A 16,889-nucleotide genomic window follows, 5' to 3' on the forward strand; every position below is an offset into this window, starting at 1 on the left:
TTTGTTTGTCCTTATGAAATCACAGAGCCCTCCTGGCAGGTCACTGTGTGCCCGGCACCGCCGGCAGTTGTGCAGTGTGCAACCTGTGAGATGGAACGGGGTGGCCCCACTCCCAGGGTTAATCTGATAGTGTTCATCCATCCCTCCGGCACATGGAACGATGCCCTTGGCGGGGAATGATGACTTTGATCCTGAGATTGGTGGTCCTAATGCACATAATCCAATAATCCAGCTGTGTGGAAAGAGGCCAGTGGGCACGGGCCTCTACTCCTGGACACCAAAGCTGTAGGAGGCCCCTGTACTCTTAGCTGGGCTGGGCTGGGTGGGCGTAGGTGTGTTGGCAGGGAAGCCGTCCTTAGGGGGCAGACAGACATTTGAGGGTGGGTACTCTGGTGGGGCAGAGTGCTCTGGCCCAGGTTTTGTCCCTAGGCAGCTAGAGAATGCGGAATGTCAGTAGTGTCTGTCTTGACTCAGAGGTGATAGCCCGAATTATGGCTCCCCTCCCGCTGGCTCCATTTCCTGATCTACTAAAACCAGGCAGAGCAGCGCCTGGCCCCCACTGCCCTTAAGGACGGACAGGCCAAAAGGGGCTGGGTTTTGTGAACTATCACCGGGGCGTGGCTTGGTGTCACAGCACGGTGCCTGGGCGTTTCTGGGGGACACGGGAGGAGGCATCTCGGCTGTGACCCATCTCCATGCTGGGTGCTCTGTAAGGGCACATTGCTCCTCTGTGCCACCAAGGAGATCACCTGCCATCACAACTCTTTTAGGGTGAGCTAACCCTGAGTTAGGACTTCTTTAAACAGCCTTGTTGAGGTGTAATTGACATTCAAGAGATTGCACCTGTTTAAAGTGGGCAACTTGATACGTTTTGACAAGTGAATAGACAATTGAAACCAGCCCCCAAAATAAGATCACGAACAGAGACATCACCCCCAAAAGTCTCCTCGCGCCTCTCCCCCCCCCGCCTCGAACCCAGGCAACCACTGCTGAGGTGGTAAGGTGTGCCGTGACCTCAGGGATCTTAAATGCAGAGGAAGGAGGCTGAGGGGAGGTCAGGAAAGGCTTCATGGTGGAGGCAGCACTTGAGGGAGTGGAGCACGGTGAGGGGAAAGTGCTTACCCTTAATGGACTTTGGCAAAGGTCAAAGGTAAGCGGGCTGCCAGGGCTGGGGAGGCAGAGAGCCAGGTGGAAGGGGTCTGGCTGACCTCACTGGGAGTTCGGCCCCTGCCGCGCTGCTGTGTGATCTTGGGCGAGTTCCCTGGCCTCGCAAGCCTCAGTTTTCCTATTTGTGAGATGGGAATATTGATCGTACCCCTAGGTTTGTTGTGAAAACTAAGTAAGTTTGCTTAATGTCGAGTGCCCGGCGTGTGGTGGACCATCAGGATATGGTATCTGCTGTGCCTGTGCTGGATTTGTGACGCACGACACTGTCAGAAACACGCACTCTCACCCTACTGTCTACGCCTCCCTGACTGGGGGCCGGTGTGGGGCCAAGAAGTGAAGAACCTGCTGTGCCAAGAGTGATGTCTTCAGTACAGACTATGCCTGCTGCCCTCCCACCTAGAGTATCACCTCCCCTCTCTCAAACCCGTCAATCAAGGACTCACTCAGGCCTCACCACCCCCAGGAAGCCTTCCCTTATTACTCTACTCTAGGACTCTAAATGCTGAGGTGTTCTCTCCTCTCTGGACTCTAAAAACGATTTTAGCTGCAACCACACCGTCTGACGTGAGAGTGTAGCATCCGGCACTGTTTTCTGTTCTGCATATTCTGAGAACAAGTTTCTTGAGGGCAGATGTTCTGTCTCCCGCTTCTTTGTGCCCTTAGCCACATCCTTAGGACAGAATTAAATAAGGACTGGAGATCATCAAGTAGGTGAGAATCTCTCCAGACACTGCAGAAAGTACCAAGACCAGTCCTCATGGCCGTCACACACGGAGAGTACTTTGAATGACAGAGATCAGTGTGAGGACAAGCCTGAGTGAGCTCGGGCCACTGGCACAGAACACCATGGGTGGGTGGCTTCTAAACAGCCAGGCACAGCTTTCTTCCAGCTCTGGAGGCTGGGCATCCAAGATCAAGGTGCCAGCAGGCTTGGTGTCTGGTGAGGATGGACTGCCTGGGTCATAGACGCTGTGTCCTCATCGGGGAAGGGGCAGGGAATTCTCTGGGGTCCCTTTTATAAGGACACTGACCCAATCGTAAGTCTCGACCCTCTTGACCTCATCACCTCTCGAAGGCCCCACCTCCTGGCACCATCACACTGGGGGTGGGTAAAGATTTCGCATGGATTTGGGAGGGACACAGACACTCAGTCCGTAGCAGTCTGTGATGGTGACCGCACGAATGGTGGTCTCCCTAATGGCTGGAAGGTTTTTGTGTGTCCCCCAGGGATGCCCACACTTGCAGGGGCCTCAGCTCCCATAGCCTTGCAAACCAGACCCTCAGGCCGGTCAGCCCACTGACACTGTCTCCTGCCCAGGGCTCCGGGCAGACATGGGGCCGGGGCCGTCAGCCAGGGGGGGGCCCTTTGGCTCTGACAGGCTAGGCTCTGGGACAGAATCTCTGTGGCTTTTCATCAGCTGTCCGTTGCCGACATCTATTCAGCCTGGTATCCGAGGCTCCTTCCTGGGGGACTGTCCCCTCTGTCCCATAGGGACAGTCACGCCTGCTCCTTACGGCCGCCCGCGAAGGTGCAGGGAGGCCTCACCGACACCAGTGTTCTCCAGACCCATGCACGCCAGCCCTGCTCTCTGATGCTCTGCTCTTGGAGTGACTTGTCCCTGACACTTCCCGTCCATGCAGCAACCTCTGAGGAGCCCCAGGGCCCTCCCTGGGTTGCCATTTCTTGCGACTGAACTACAGGAAACCCCATCCCACAAAGGGCTTTGCAGGGAGGAGGGGAGATGGATCCGGAGCCAAATGGATGGGAGGTGGGCCAAACACTGGGCTGGGTGAGTGCTTGGTGGCCAGCGATGTCTGACCCACCTACTCATGCCCCAGCCCTCAGTAGGGGGCCTCCCAGCCGTTCCAGGAGGACGGTCCACCCTGGGCAGACCCCGGGCACTGCTGGCTGGAACAGACCTGTCCGGGGGTGCCCAGGTCACAACCCCATGTGCTCATTGGCTGTGTGGCCTCAGGCTAGTTACTCTACTTTGGCGAATCTCAGTTTTCTTACCTGTAAAATGGGTGTAAGGCCGACCTTTCAGATCGCTGTGAGGATGAAAGATGATTAAATGTGGGAAGTGCCTGAAACGCAGAAGGAGACACTTTTTACCTAACAGCTAATCTTATTCCATTAAATATCTCCGTCTCTCCAGTCAGCCCTCTGGGTCTAGTGGAAAGAGGTGGAGTTAGAATTCGGGCCTTTCCAGGGACGACACGTGGCTCCTCTGGACAGAGTGCATCTGCTTCACCTGGTCTGTCCTGAGGCCCCCGCGCCTTGAGTCTTGTATTCACATCTGGATCCGGCGGGATCTCATCACCGGGCCCCAGCAAGATGCTGGGTGCTACCATGGCCTCTCCCCCAATTCCCGGCCTCTGCTGCCCCTCTCCTCACCCTGAAGGCTGGGGATCTCCCATCAACCGAGGGACAAATGCCCTGTGGTCCCTGGTGAAGACCCTCAGTCACCTTCCAGGCTCAGGCTTTAGGGTGTCAGCCGAGCTGGCTGGGTGGACGTGGGGCCCACTGTCCGCCGGGCCACAGAGGAAAGCCCTGGCTGGGGGAGACTCTCAGAAGGGCAACCTTGCACAGGCCATGGCTGTAGGACCAAGGTGGGGTAAGCACTGATGGTCAGAATTCCCAGAGGAGCACATTTCATCCCAGTGGAGGGAGAACTTTCTGTCGGTCGTAAGGAAACCCCACAACCGAGGTGCGGGCTCCCTGGCAGCCCAGCCTTCTCTGCCCTCCCTGACTCAGCCGTGCTGGTAGTGGCTGTGGGTGTGTGTTTAGCTTATGACGCATCAGTGTGCTGTGCAATCACACTTGTGGTAGAAAAAGGAAGCTTTGTTTGTCCTCAGGTTCTGTTGAAGTAGATACATTTTGAGCCAACCAGCCACGGACTCCCACCCCCTGAGTTCTGCCCCAGATCTCGAGGCTCCGTGGACAACCCAGTTAAGCAGCGCTTCTCAAAAAGTGACACCTTGGCCCGACTCCGTGTCTGGGTGTGTCCCCGTTACAACAGCACGCCCGCACCGCGCTCTGGCACTGGTCCGCCAGCGCCGAGCGGGGCCGGCAGATAGCTACCGTCTTCCTTTGGCAGAAGAGGAGATGAATGCCTTGCTGGAGGTGGTGTCGCCACCCAGCAGCAGGCCTGGGGGACGGGGTGCCCGGTCTCCTGGGTCTTTGTACCAAGCCTCGTGGATCCCTGCAGCTCCAAACAGACCAGGTAACTGTGGGACGGGTCCTTCAGGTGCCGCTGGAGCGCAGATGTGCACGCTCAGGGCGTCCTCCCACGCTGCCAGGGGTGGTGGCAGAGGTTGGCACAGTTTTTAGGAGTGTAATCTGGCAACATGCATCAAAAGCTTCAAAGAAGCCCATGTGATTTGACCCATTAATTTCATCAAGGAGCTTGATTCTCACTGTGGGAAGAAGGGCTTTCTTCCATGGGCCTCCAGATTCTGCAGTCAATTCTGTTCAAGTCAGTTTCCACGTGTGTAATATTTAGAGGACACCCAACGAGGTGTGCCCTGTGAATGCAACAGAAACCAAAGCAGAGGGATCCTCCCCTGATGTGTTGTAACCTGGTGTTGGGGTGGCAGGAATGTCCTTCCTGGGCTGCGGCCATGCAGCTCTGGTCCCTGAAACCATGATTCTGATGATGGAGATGAGCCCAGAGAGACTCCTGGCTTCTCTCTGCCACGTGGGGACACGGCGGGTGAGAAGGTGGCCGTCCGCAGCCAGGCGGAGAGCTCCGGCCAGAAACCACACCCGGCCAGAACTTGACCTTGGACTTCCAGCCTCCAGGGCGGGGAGAAAGAAAACTTCTGTGGTGGAAGCCACTGGGTTTGCAGCATCTTGCTGTGAGCCAACTAAGTCAGTCTGTGATGCGCGGTCTCCGTGACGCGGAAGCCCCACCCCTCATCCGCTGTCACTGTCCGGCCAGGCCGCCCCCTTGCTCTCCTTGGACTCTCCCCACCCCACCTCTCCGGTCCTGAGGTTCTGGATTTGCTCTTGCCGCCGCTACTCCTTTAAGACGCCCTCTCCTCCTCCACGGGCGGCACAAGTCCCACCCCTCCCAGGTGTCCCCTGATCCTTGAGGCTCATGATGGGCTCTCCCTGCTGTAACCTGCCCCCGATGGTCATCACCGCACAGTTGATTACTCAGATTTCTACTGTGAAGTAAAATGCATATTTTACGGCAAGACAAGAAACATGTAAGCAGAGGAGATTGTTCCTGGCCTCTGGCCCCCTCTTCCCGCACTGTGCACTGTGTCTCTGCGCTGGGCATCCACCAGGCCTCCCGGGCCGGTGGGGACGCTGGCTCCACCATAAGCAGCCGCGCTCTCCCAGCACCAAGACAACTCCTTAAAAGACAGCATTCCTTCTTGACCTTGTAAGGCGTCACACAACCCACCGGGAGGACGGTTAGATCTGCGTTGTGTAAGCTGTCAATAACGCATTGTTGGATGTCCAGCCCTCTGTCTTAGAAACCTTACATAACTGGGTCTTGATTTCTAACGGGCGGAACAGCTCTCAGAGCTTTTTTTGGGGGGGGGGGCGGATTATAATCCTCAAATTTGGCTTGAATAAAAGTGTCCATTTCTTTCTTAGATTGACTGGTTAATTTTTCGTTGGCACCAGGAGATGATTTTCTGTCTGCAGACCCGGGACCACACGTTTCCCGAGGACAGGGACTTTGTTCTGTTCTCTGTGCTGACAGAGGGCGTTCTAGGTTCTAACCCATGAACAGAGTGAGGAACACACAGGGGTAGGTGTCTGTAGAAAGTCAGACAGAAACAGATGGGATTAGAGAAGAAGCGAAGAGTTAAGAGGGATTTCCAAACAACTGACATGTTCTTCTCCTTTGTGTCCGAGACACAGGACGTCCAAGAAACACTTCCCTCTGGGGCAGCGCCTGCAAAAGCAGAGGTGAGAGGTCCCGGCCTAGCTCTTGCTGTTTCTGGCCTCACTCCCGTCCTGCAGCCTGGAGGGAAAGGCCAGTCTAGGGCTTTCATGCCACAGGAAGGAAAAAAAAACCAACAAAAACCCAGCTGCAATAAGGCTTTGTCCTGAGAGCAAGTTCTTAAACAACTAGCAAATAGAGATGAAAAATGCGAGGATGGCACAGAGGCTGGTTGTATTTGGAAGGACGCAGATGCACCAGGGAAAGACAGGGGAGAGAGTCCACAGTGAGGACGGAAGATGCAGAGACAGAGAGAGGTGACAGAGGGAAGGTTTTGAGTCGAAGTGAGGGTGACAGCAAGGGAGAGGAGAGACGGAGGAGACGGGCAGGACAGGTCTGGGAAAGGGGAGAAGGGAAAGAAAGCGATGAGATTTGCAGAGTGAGCTGAAGGACGACAACTAGAAAACAGACAGCACAGGAGGTCTGGCGGAGAGAAGCCCGCACGTCGGGGAAGACGGGGGAACCGAGGGAGGCTGGGGGCTGAGGTTGGATCCAAAAACAGGGGCCAGGGTTGGCATCACATCTTTTCTTGGCATTTATGGAGAGCCTGATTTAAGTGTTTGCAACTCTTGGACACAGGCCTCAGGTGACCTGTGGGGCTGAGCGTCTCGGCAGCGGAGATGGCCTCCCCAGATCTGCGCTGATCTTGGTGAAAAGCAGACTCAGGCTTCTCTAGCGGGACCCTCTCCAAAGCCCGGGCCTTGTGCGCGTGCACAGTTTGTGAGTGCGGTCGGTCACGGCGTCCTCTCTGATTTGGGACGTTTGCACTCCCTGCAAGTACACGTGAGTCACCCACAGATGTCCTGGTAGAGACACGGCTTCGGGATTCCTCTACCACCCCTGGCATTGTGACGAGGAGGCAGTGCTAGGGTCTCACCGCCACGGGCAGGCATCTGGAGGTGCCAGGGCCTAGAAGGATGGGGGGGCAGTAGAGAAACGAGGTTTGAAATTTATAGAGCCGGAAGCTGGGCTGGGGGAAGCCTCCTCTCAAGGCCTCAGCCACTCTCAGGTCCTCTGCTCTCCTCTGAGATGCACGTGATGACGTAGCGTGTGAACTCATGAAACACCTCATATTGCTGGGTGACACAGGAGCTCCAGTCCTGGAGGTGTTTTAGATCTGCTGCCCACCTGTTGGCGCTGCTAGCTACCCGAAGGCAGCCGCTTCTCATCTCCAGGGAACAGCATTGTGCCTGGCGTGGAGCAGACATTCGACAAGTAACTGTCAGATTCACACATGAATGAATAGAACACAGTGAAGGGAACACATCTGGGCGTCGGTTCTCCCGACATATCCGTGTGGCTTTGTCTGCACAACAGCAAAGGAGCCATGGCAATGAAGACGTGGTCCCAGACGAGGGAATTGCCCTTTCTCCTACCTGTCACCCCCACTTCCAGCAGGGCGCGGCAGGTTAGAACTGAGAATGTTGGCAGGACCAGATTCCAGCGTCCAGTTTCACCCCCCTTGTTGAAGGTGCTATGTTCTAGGGTAAAGAGATCTTGTTTTCAGCCAGTTCTTTGGAGTTTCCTGACGTCCCCGCGGTTTTTTAACCAGGGGTCTTGCTTGTTGCAAAACCCCTTTGCCTGTTTTTGTTCCCGTTCAGCGGAAACCTCTCTTTGGCTCCAGAACTAAAGTTTCCTCACAGGTTTTGGGTTACAGAGTCTTCTCCATCCCTGGAGTCTCTCTGTGGGGAACACAGAGTTGGGTATTATTTTTTGAAGTTGTGACTATGCAGAATCTGAGACTTGGATAAAGCCACCAGGACGCTGCATCCAAGAGCTGAAAATTTGCTTTTAAAATTACGTAGAGGACTTTGGACCCAGATTTTTATTTGGATAGCCTGATTCTTGGAAATGCAGCTGATGTCTCTTGGGATGTATTAAAGCAGCTTTTGTGAATAACTTCAGACACTGACTTCCCAACACCCAGTGCCAAGTCTGCAACAGGGGGTTCGTGGCCTCTACAGACCTCCCCTCAGCCAGGCAGTGCTCCCCCCAGGCTACGATTTCTCTGGTTTTGCCTCCTCTGTAGGCCTCTCAAAATCTATGTTATTACAACCTTCTTTCTCACCTCTGATCGAAGCCTTCTCTGTGGAAGGCCAAGACCATTTTTTTGTGGCCAGTTCTTGGAAAGGAAGAGCCTCTCTTTACCAGCTCCTGCCCAACCTCGCTTCCTGGACTGAAAGGCCTAGTCCAGGCCCCCTGCAGTAATTTCCCTCCTTCGGGGATGATGATGGCGCAGGGAGAGGGGTCCGTGAGGGATTGTTTATGATCTCAGCTCAGGCTGATCACACTTTCCGGGCTGTTAGCACTCTTTCCCACGCAGATCTGTCATCCTGGCTGAGCCGGCCCCGGAGAGGTTCTGGGCTTCAGGCCCGGCCGGGACCTCTCCTGTGGGGGTCACTCGGGGTCTGTGTCATCTCCAGGACACGGGGATTGATACCTTTAGATTTGCCTTCTCCCACGTCACCAGCAGTGCTTCCTGGAGAAAGAAGCAACCAAAAGAAAAAAGAAAGAAAGAAAGAAAATAATACGGCAGGTGGTGTCAATGGACCCTGCTTTGTCTCCAGTGAGGGGAACGGGGGTCTGAGAGGAAACAGTCTGGGGACAGGGCTGCTCGCCTGTGGGTCTGGGCCTCTGCAGGCAGGACCCCACGCCGCGGGGGCAAGTACTTACCGTGCTCACCAGGGTCTGGGGTTGCACGGGATCCGCTTCCAGGGCGAGGGAGGGGGTGGTCTCTCCACTGAAGTTCAGCTCCTCCGGGTCTGCAGGGCGGCACCAGGTGACTGGCCGAGACAGCCTGGGACCCCCGACATCAGCCTCCAGAAGCTTCTCCTCCTTCTGTACTGAGTACCTGGATCCTTCTCCTCCCTGGAAATCCTGAGGCCACTGGAAGGAACAGAAGACTCTAGAAGGTGTTTGGGCGACCGTGTGAGATTCCTCCATGGATTGCCCCCATAGGTACTGTCTCTCCTGGGCATGGAAACCCTGGCATTCTTTCCAGCTTTATGACAGACCACCACCCAGGACCACTCCCTCATATTTGCCTTCCCCTCACTTGGAGGAAGAGTCCCCCTCCCCAGCACCTGGCACCAAGCCGGAGGGCGGAGGGTGGGGTGGGGGGCCCTTCAACCACTGGCTGCTGGCCTAGTCCCTTCCCTTCTCTGGGAGGGTGGGTCCAGGGTCTCTCTGAGAACCTGGTTGCTATAGAAACAGCCACCCAGAAAGCAGGATGGTGGGGAGGTCTGCAGGTGGGTTGGGCCCAGACGTTTCACAGAGATAATTTTTTTCTTTGCTTTTTTGGTGGAGAAACATACCTCACAGTTCCCATTCATATTTATCCTGGGGCAGTCTCCACCCTGCACGTGAGTTTTAGTTTTAAATTTCTCCAGTGGAACAACGGAGTCATTTTTAGCCGGCTGGTTCAGGGAGACTTTGAACGGCCCCTGGAATCCGTGAGGAGTCAGCGGGGCTGAGCTGTGTTTGATTTAAAATTGGAAACACAGGAGGCAGAAGAGTGGCTTTATATAGCCTGGGAGGTCCAGGAGCCTGGCACTGATTGATGGCAGGCGAGATTTATAAATTCCTTCCCCGGGGATGGAATGTCCTTCTGAGCTGCAGTCAGACAGCACCTTTTTCGGGGATGAAGGGAGGTGGTTTGAGTCCAGTTATTTGACGACTGAAAGGGAAAGGGAATGGGGTGAGGGGGCCGCCCCGAGTCTGTGCTGGGGGACATGGCTGATCCGCAGGCCTGGGGCCCTCCCTGACGTCCCCAGGGCCCCGCTCCGGTCAAGGAGTATTTGGTGCCTCCTTTCTGGTGCTCCAGCCCCCGTCCCCCTGCTCTACTCGTCAAGGCCAGGGACCGACCTGGCAACCACAGGGACTGCATTTTGCCAACAAAACGTCCATCTAGGTGTCTGGGGACAGGACAGGTCCTGGCGCTGTGGGGAGGGAGATGGGGAAGGAAGATGGAGAGGAGGTGGGAGGAGGCTGAAGGCAGACGCCATGTGCCCCAGGGGCCCGAGTCCTGCGTCCAGCGTGTGCCTGCAGGGGACACACTGAGTCCAAGGCGCCCAGGCCTGGCACGGAGGTGGGCACTGCGAGGGGCCCCACGGCTGTCGGCCACCGGGAGGGACATGCACCACTGCATTGTGGACCCACCCTGGCCCAGGCCAGGGACCCCCCCCTAGAATCAGACAGCACTGCCCAGCTGCATGCCCCTGCAGCCTGCACCCCTGTCCTGAACCCGGCAGGTCAGGAGAGGGGCTGAGTCATGTGGCCAAGCTGGCGGAGGACCTGGATTAAATGAGAAAGGACAGTGGAAAATGTTTTTTTAAAAACTGTGTTCAGGAAAGTAAAGCCAGGGCGGGGGGAGGGGGCGTATTCAGCTCTGCAGCCCCTTGAAGTGCCTACAGGGCCCACCCGTGGGCAGACAGGAGGCTGGGCGTCGCTCACCTGCGGTACCGGTTCCCAGGGGCCTGCTTCCCCCCGATGCTCAGCGTCATGAGAGGTGGGAGCTGCGGGCAGTGGAGAAACTGTCACCTTGGTCCCAGCCTGCCCGGACCCCCGTCGTGGCCCGGCTTCTGGGCATCACCGGAACACTCAAGGGACACCAGCGCGTTCCCTCTCTGGCTTCTCCCGTGTCCCCTTCCCAAGGCTTCTCCATGACAGCCACTAAAGCTCGTTAGACGCAGGCAAGGTGGTTCTGCGTGATGCTGGGGTGACAGGAAGATGTGCTTCACTGAGTGGCCAGGAGGCCAGGTGGAGGCACAGAGAGAGCCCTCATCCCTTCTGGCTGAGGTGCTGGCAGCCACACAGGTCTCCATGCTTCGAGGGCACTGGGAAAGGGGGGCGTTGAATGCCAGCTTCCCAGCCAGGTCCGCGCTGGCGACTAGGGAGGGAGACCTCGACCCCATCCCCGTCCTAACCTGTTTCATTCCCCCTGCAGCACTGAGGACATGTCCCATCAAAGACACTAAGACTGGAATCATCTTGTTCTGGGGAGTGATGTCACCGTTTCTTTCGGCAGGTGGGACCGGGATGCTCGTCAGAGCCCCCAAGGTGACCACGGGATTGGCTCTCTGCTCCCAGCACTGAGGGAGCCACGTCCGTGGCATCTGGATGCTCCGTCTGCTCTCACAGGCTTGTTCCCGGGTCTGCACCTGCAGGCGTCAGCCAGCCCCAACGGCGGACGCTGCGGGAGGATGAGCCCGAAGTGGCCGAGGCCGCAGGGCGCTGCAGTCAGAGCGTGAGCCTCGTCCTGCAGTGTGAAGGGGGCTCTCCAGCTGCACTGCCCGGGGCCAGTCCCGCCTCTTGGGTTGTTTCAAAGGGTGGAAATACATGTGCAAGCCTCACAGAGTGTTAGAGCTGGACGGGGGACAGCAGTGGGAGCTGTCATTTACTAAGCACCTACTGCATACCAGGCACACGGAGATGATTTCTGACGCTCACCAAGGCCCGAGCAGGCACCCTTATCACCAGGTCACCGGGAGGCCAAGGGGCTGTGGGAGGCGGAGAGTGTGGTCGGGGGCACAGACTTGCATTCAGTCGCAGCTCTGCCACTTGCCAGCGGCAGGACAGCAGGCAACTCCCTTAAACTCTCTGCGTCTCAGCTTCCTCATTTGTACGACGGGGAAGTTACGATGGTAGCCACCCTCTAGGGTGGTAGCGGGTTCTGTCCAAGCAGGTGCTCACAGCAGGACCTGGCACCCGGGAGGGGCTGCGAGAATGTCAGCTCTCCACGTGGGGGATGAGTGATTTGGGCCCAGGTCTTGGGGCAGCAATCACCTCCAGGTCAGAGATCCCGGGCTGTCCGGCCTCAAAGCCCAGGCTCTTCATCTGACAAAAGAGGAAGTCTGCACAGCGGGAGGGGTGTCAGGACAAAGGACTGGTCGAGATTCTGTGACCGCCCCAGGGCCAGCAGCCCTTTTGGATGAGCCCAGTGTAGTGTCCGCCCCATGAAACACTGCCTTTGGAACGAAAGTCACCTCTCACAAGTGAGCTCCTTTGACCTCTGGGTTCTCTGATGTGACGGCTGGCGGCCAGGGTGGAAGGCAGGAGCCACTGCCTCTTAACTGCTTCTGCCCCAGACTGTACCCTCCAGCCCTGACTCTCTTCAGACCGTAGAGCGCTTCCCAACAACCGGGTATGGATGGGGGAGAACCACGACCAGGGACCAGCGTGCAGGAGATCTGCATGGATTTCTAACCACCCTTTGCTACCAACCTTTCCATTTTATTTGAAATAAATATTCAAGATTAGCCTGCCCCAGACACCTCTCTTTTTGCCATGCCCGCCCATACAAGATTTCACCGCATTTCCATAAAGCACAGAAAGAGAGATTCCTGCCTCTTTTAGACCCTGGGCTTAACAAGGATCGTTTCAGGGGGAACCAGAAGAAAAGGAAACGGGATAGGAATGCAGGCGTTTTTTTTTTTCAGTCCCCTGAGGCTTCTTTCTTTGATTCAAATTTCCCTCCAAGAAGATGAACACAAACGAGTTACAGCCGACTCCCAGCTTCAAAGGGTGAATCACCGCAGTCTGGCAGAGGCAGACGGGAAGAAGCCAGCGTGTGTGGACGGGAAGCGGTGCCCAGCGGTCAGCCTCCATCCCCCACTTCTCTCCAGGGCTGGGATTCCCTGTCCGCCCGGATTCACGGCAGACAGAGGGTCTGGGGACCTTCTGGGGATGCTACTGGGGGTGGGAGCTCTCCGAGGTCACACTGTGCCTTCCCCGTGGACGGGTGGCCCATGTGGCTGGGACCGTCCTCCTGTCCCGACTGTGCACATCCCTGCACTTTCTTCTGCTCCTGAGGGACAGAGCTCTCGGGGCTTGGGGGCGCAGTGTCATCCTGGGTGAGGAGAGGGTGGGGAGGTTGGCAGGAACGAGGGAGGAAAGTGAAGTGTGGAAGCTGGATCTGGTCTGCCGCCTGGAGAAGGGTCAGTGCCCGGAGGGGCTGAGGAGCAGAGGGAGGGTCCCACGAGAGCCAGAGGCAGGAGCCCGGGAGAAGCGTGGAGCCAGGATGCTCTGGCATCCGCCCCGGTCTCACTTGAAGACCAGCACGTGGACTAATTCCTGGCAGTGCACCTGTCCCTGTCTGCGTCCACCCCCCAGGTCATCTCGTCCACCTTCTGGTCGCTGTTTGGTCTCAGCAGCTCAAGTTCCTACTTGTGACTTTCCAGCCTTTAGTCTCCCAGAAACGCCCAGACACGCCTGAGTTTGCAGGGGGTGCATGGTTTGTGCTGTTGTTCATAGTCTGAGAAGCAACAACACTGGGGTGTGGTGATGAGACGCCCGCAGTGATGTTCCAGCTCGTCTGGGGACCGCGGTGAGCTGTGCACGTGGTCCTGACCAGCTCCTGCTGCCGCGTCTTGTTCCCCAAGGCCAGGAGGGCCTGGTGACACAGAGGCCTGTTGGCTCTGCCTTCCAGCGTGTATTGGTCACGGGCAAAACCACACTTTCTTAATCACCCTCGTTGCCGGGAGAGGGTCTTCTCCAATGACGGGGGAACCTTCTGTGGGAGCCAGGGGTCCTGGGCCGGCCCTTCTCACCTCCCTACCGAAGGCTGTTCCAGACTCCGTGGCTGACCCGACTCCCAGGGTGACTTTCGGTCTGTGTTGGTCTCGTGTGAATCGGAGATGCCTGCAGGCCTGTCCTGGGCTGGGCTGGAGCTGGAGTTCAGGGGGGACACCGTGGACTGGGGTCAGAGCTGTGCCCTGTGTAACTGAAATCTGATAAGTAACCAGGTCCGTCACCCTTCAGGATGTGGGGACGAGGGGCCGCCTCTCCCAGGGCTCGTGGGGCCGCAGGGCACCGCCTCCTGCTCGATCTTAAAAGTGCAGGAGACGTTCTCGTTTATGACCCGAGGCCTCACTCGCAGAATGAAGTCCACCGAGCGCGCGGGAGGCCGACTATTGGATTGTTTTGAGCGTTTCCTGGCTCTTCTTGGGTCCGCGTGTCCTCATGTCAGGTCCACTGCTCCCCACAGGCGGCTGCTTTCCGAGGTCGGCCCCCTGGGGGCCCCGCCTGCGTCCAGCCTTCCTTTGGGTCCTTGGCTGCACTGTCAGCGTCCTGAGGGCTTCCATCGTGCTTTCACGCTCCAGGCGACACGGGGACGCAGAGTGGCCTGTATTTAACTGCTGAGAGCCACTTTGATTAAATCAGGGTCAAATGATCACCCCGAACCAAAGCACAAAGATTCGTGCTGAGTCTCACACAGTAAAAGCAGCCACACAGGTCAAAGTCTCCCCTGGGCCTCCTGCTTTCCTGGGAAAAGGGTGATCTTTCGTGATTGGTGCTGAGGTCGCTGACTTTGCCCGGCCTGCCCTCCCTGTGCTGCGGGCAGGTGAGGGGGTTCCGGGCCAGGCCTGGGGGTGGGGGTGGGGTGGGCTGGGCTGGGGGTGGGGAGGCAGGATGGAGGGGGCACGGCGGGGAGGCAAGTTGCTGGTTCTGGAAGGAAGGGGTCAGGTGTATGACCCATCTGCCTTTCAAACTTCCATTTGATGTTTAAAAAAAAAATTGACCAACAGAAAATATGAATATGACAGGGGGATTGTTGCTGAGAGGCCAGGACCCCACGCTGCCAACATGCCCGTGGTAAGTGGCTAAGGAGGCCCGTCTGTTCCTCCAAGCTCCCGTCACCACGGGGTGAGGCAGTCATGTTCAGGAGGACAAGCGGATCTCCCTAGAAGGGTCTGGAACTCACTCAGAGCCCAGAAAGGTGTCTGTTCCAAGCTCCAAGCCGTTGAAGCTCATGAGGGTGATGAAAACCTTTGAGTTTAATGTGTATGCACATGTGGCTCAAGCCTCCACATGTGAACAAACACGTGCGCCTGCGGGTGAGCACGGGAGGCATGGAGGAGGGTTTGGGGTGTGAGCTCAGTGCCTGGACAGGAGGCCCCAGGTGGTCTGGAAAAGCCCGGGGGCAGCTCCCTCGGAGGTCATTCACCCAGTGGCTTTGAACTAGCTCTTTGGGACCCTTAGACTCTCCAGAGGTCCCTCCCAAAACACAGGGGGAGTAGGAGAGGGTGAAGGGAGCAGCCCGACCACCTTCCTTTCCCCAGTGCTCCTGACTCATGGTCCTCACCTGCCAGATGGGCCCAGCATTGCCCAGGGCACTGGGGGTTAATACAGGGAAGGGTTGGACGGGTGGTGGGAACAGTAAAGGCTCAATGAACATTAACTATTATTCATCAAATGAATAAGATTTCATGGGAAGCGTGGCTTCTACTGCTAATTCTGAAAGCTACCGTCTAGTCCCACTCCCGCGTTTTCCAGACCTTGTAACCTTTGAACATAGCACTTGCCCAGGACAGTACGACTACTTCGCCAGGGACACAGAGGGCCTTGCAGAAGGATCTCCTGGCTCCAAGCCACATCCGCTTTGTGCTGCCCTGGACAGGCCGTCCTTGGGGGATGGACCGTGGGCACTTCCAGTTGCTAAGGGCACCTCTTGCAGCCTCAGGCCCCCTGAAGGCTCTCGAGGTCCAGCCCAGCCCCGGCACATGACACAAGTTCACGAAATATCTGCTGAATGGATGATGAAGGCATTGACCAAGGTCACGTCACTGGGTGGAGGCTGAGCTGGGATGGAACTCGGGTCTCCTGGGACGAATGATCAAGAGAAACTGGGTGAAGGCGGTGGAGGGCGTGGAGTCCCCGTGTGGTCTGTGTGGCGGGGAGGACTGGGCTGGAGGGCTCATCACACTGCGCCGTCGATGCGTGAATCCCACCCCCAGGGTCCCGCCCATCCTCCACTTCCTTACTCAGACCACCGGTGTTGTGCCTGATCTGAGTTCTTGGGAGATAAGGGACTGAAGCTGGCATCAGGACCCCAGGGTTTGCCTGAGCTGGGCCTTGGCTGTCTTTAGGGGGTGGCGTGCGAAGGATGGCTGAAGTCATCAGACACTGAGAGGCGCCGCGATGCGGTGCAGGAGAGGCTAGGCTCTGAAGCAACGCGAACGTTGATCCAGATTCCTGGCTCTCCCACGAACAAGTTTTGTGACATCTCCGAGCCTCGGTTGCTTCATCGGTAACACAGGAGTAAACAGTGCGGACAAGATGAGGTCACCCCCCCGGAACTCTTCCCACAGCACCTGGCACACAGGGCTCAGGTGTGAACGTTAATGTCACCCTCTCCCACAGGTAAATAGGGCAGAGGCATCGGCGTGGCTCTACCGGGTTAGGCAACGAGGTGTCGACAGGCTGCGATGGGTGTCCGAGGAAAGCATAAAGCTGGTGGCAACAGACATTGCCGAACATGGGCGCAAAAGGTTTGCAGCAACCCCGTCACCCAGGGCGGCAGGGAGACCAGGAGCCGTGCTACCTCAGGCACAGACCTCTCCTGCCACCAGGAAATAACAGATGCACACGTCCTCACCGCGAACCAGTTAAAGCTGATATGGGGCTCCAGGGCCAGAAAGAGCAATTTCTCCAAAGAAGGAAGCAGGGGGAGAAACACATTCTGGTTCTAAGAAACGCTGGACAGGATGGCGGGAAGGAGAGACCCCAGACATGGGGGCCCAGGAAGGAGGCAGAAAAGGAGACCCACCAATCATGTCAATAAGACAAATTCTCTGGGCCAGCAGACGCACGAGCTCTTAGACTGTAAAAGAGTTAAGAAAAATGTGGGTGTAGGAGGAGATCCTATGATGGGAAGAGGGGAGGCTGAGGCCCGAGTTCAGGGGTGAAGCTGCACAGGAAGCCTGGGTGGTGAGACGGTGGAAATGGGGAATATGGACATTTTTTCACAACTAAACATCTATC

The 16,889-nt window shown here is 57.0% G+C and overlaps 1 long non-coding RNA gene across 2 annotated transcripts; it reads left to right on the top strand.

The window, feature by feature from the left end:
* Positions 1-3,219: 3,219 nt before the first annotated feature.
* On the top strand, positions 3,220-12,548 carry LOC123618935 (uncharacterized). Of its 2 annotated transcripts, none has more exons than XR_012504140.1 (3): positions 3,220-4,391; positions 8,897-9,086; positions 11,074-12,548. It is a non-coding gene; the product is annotated as an uncharacterized LOC123618935 (long non-coding RNA). The 2 variants fall into 2 exon arrangements; XR_012504141.1 differs by lacking the exon at positions 3,220-4,391 and adding an exon at positions 5,927-6,094.
* Positions 12,549-16,889: the final 4,341 nt, after the last annotated feature.

This window comes from Camelus bactrianus, chromosome 35, assembly GCF_048773025.1.
Source record: "Camelus bactrianus isolate YW-2024 breed Bactrian camel chromosome 35, ASM4877302v1, whole genome shotgun sequence".
NCBI classification, from domain to species: Eukaryota; Metazoa; Chordata; class Mammalia; order Artiodactyla; family Camelidae; genus Camelus; species Camelus bactrianus.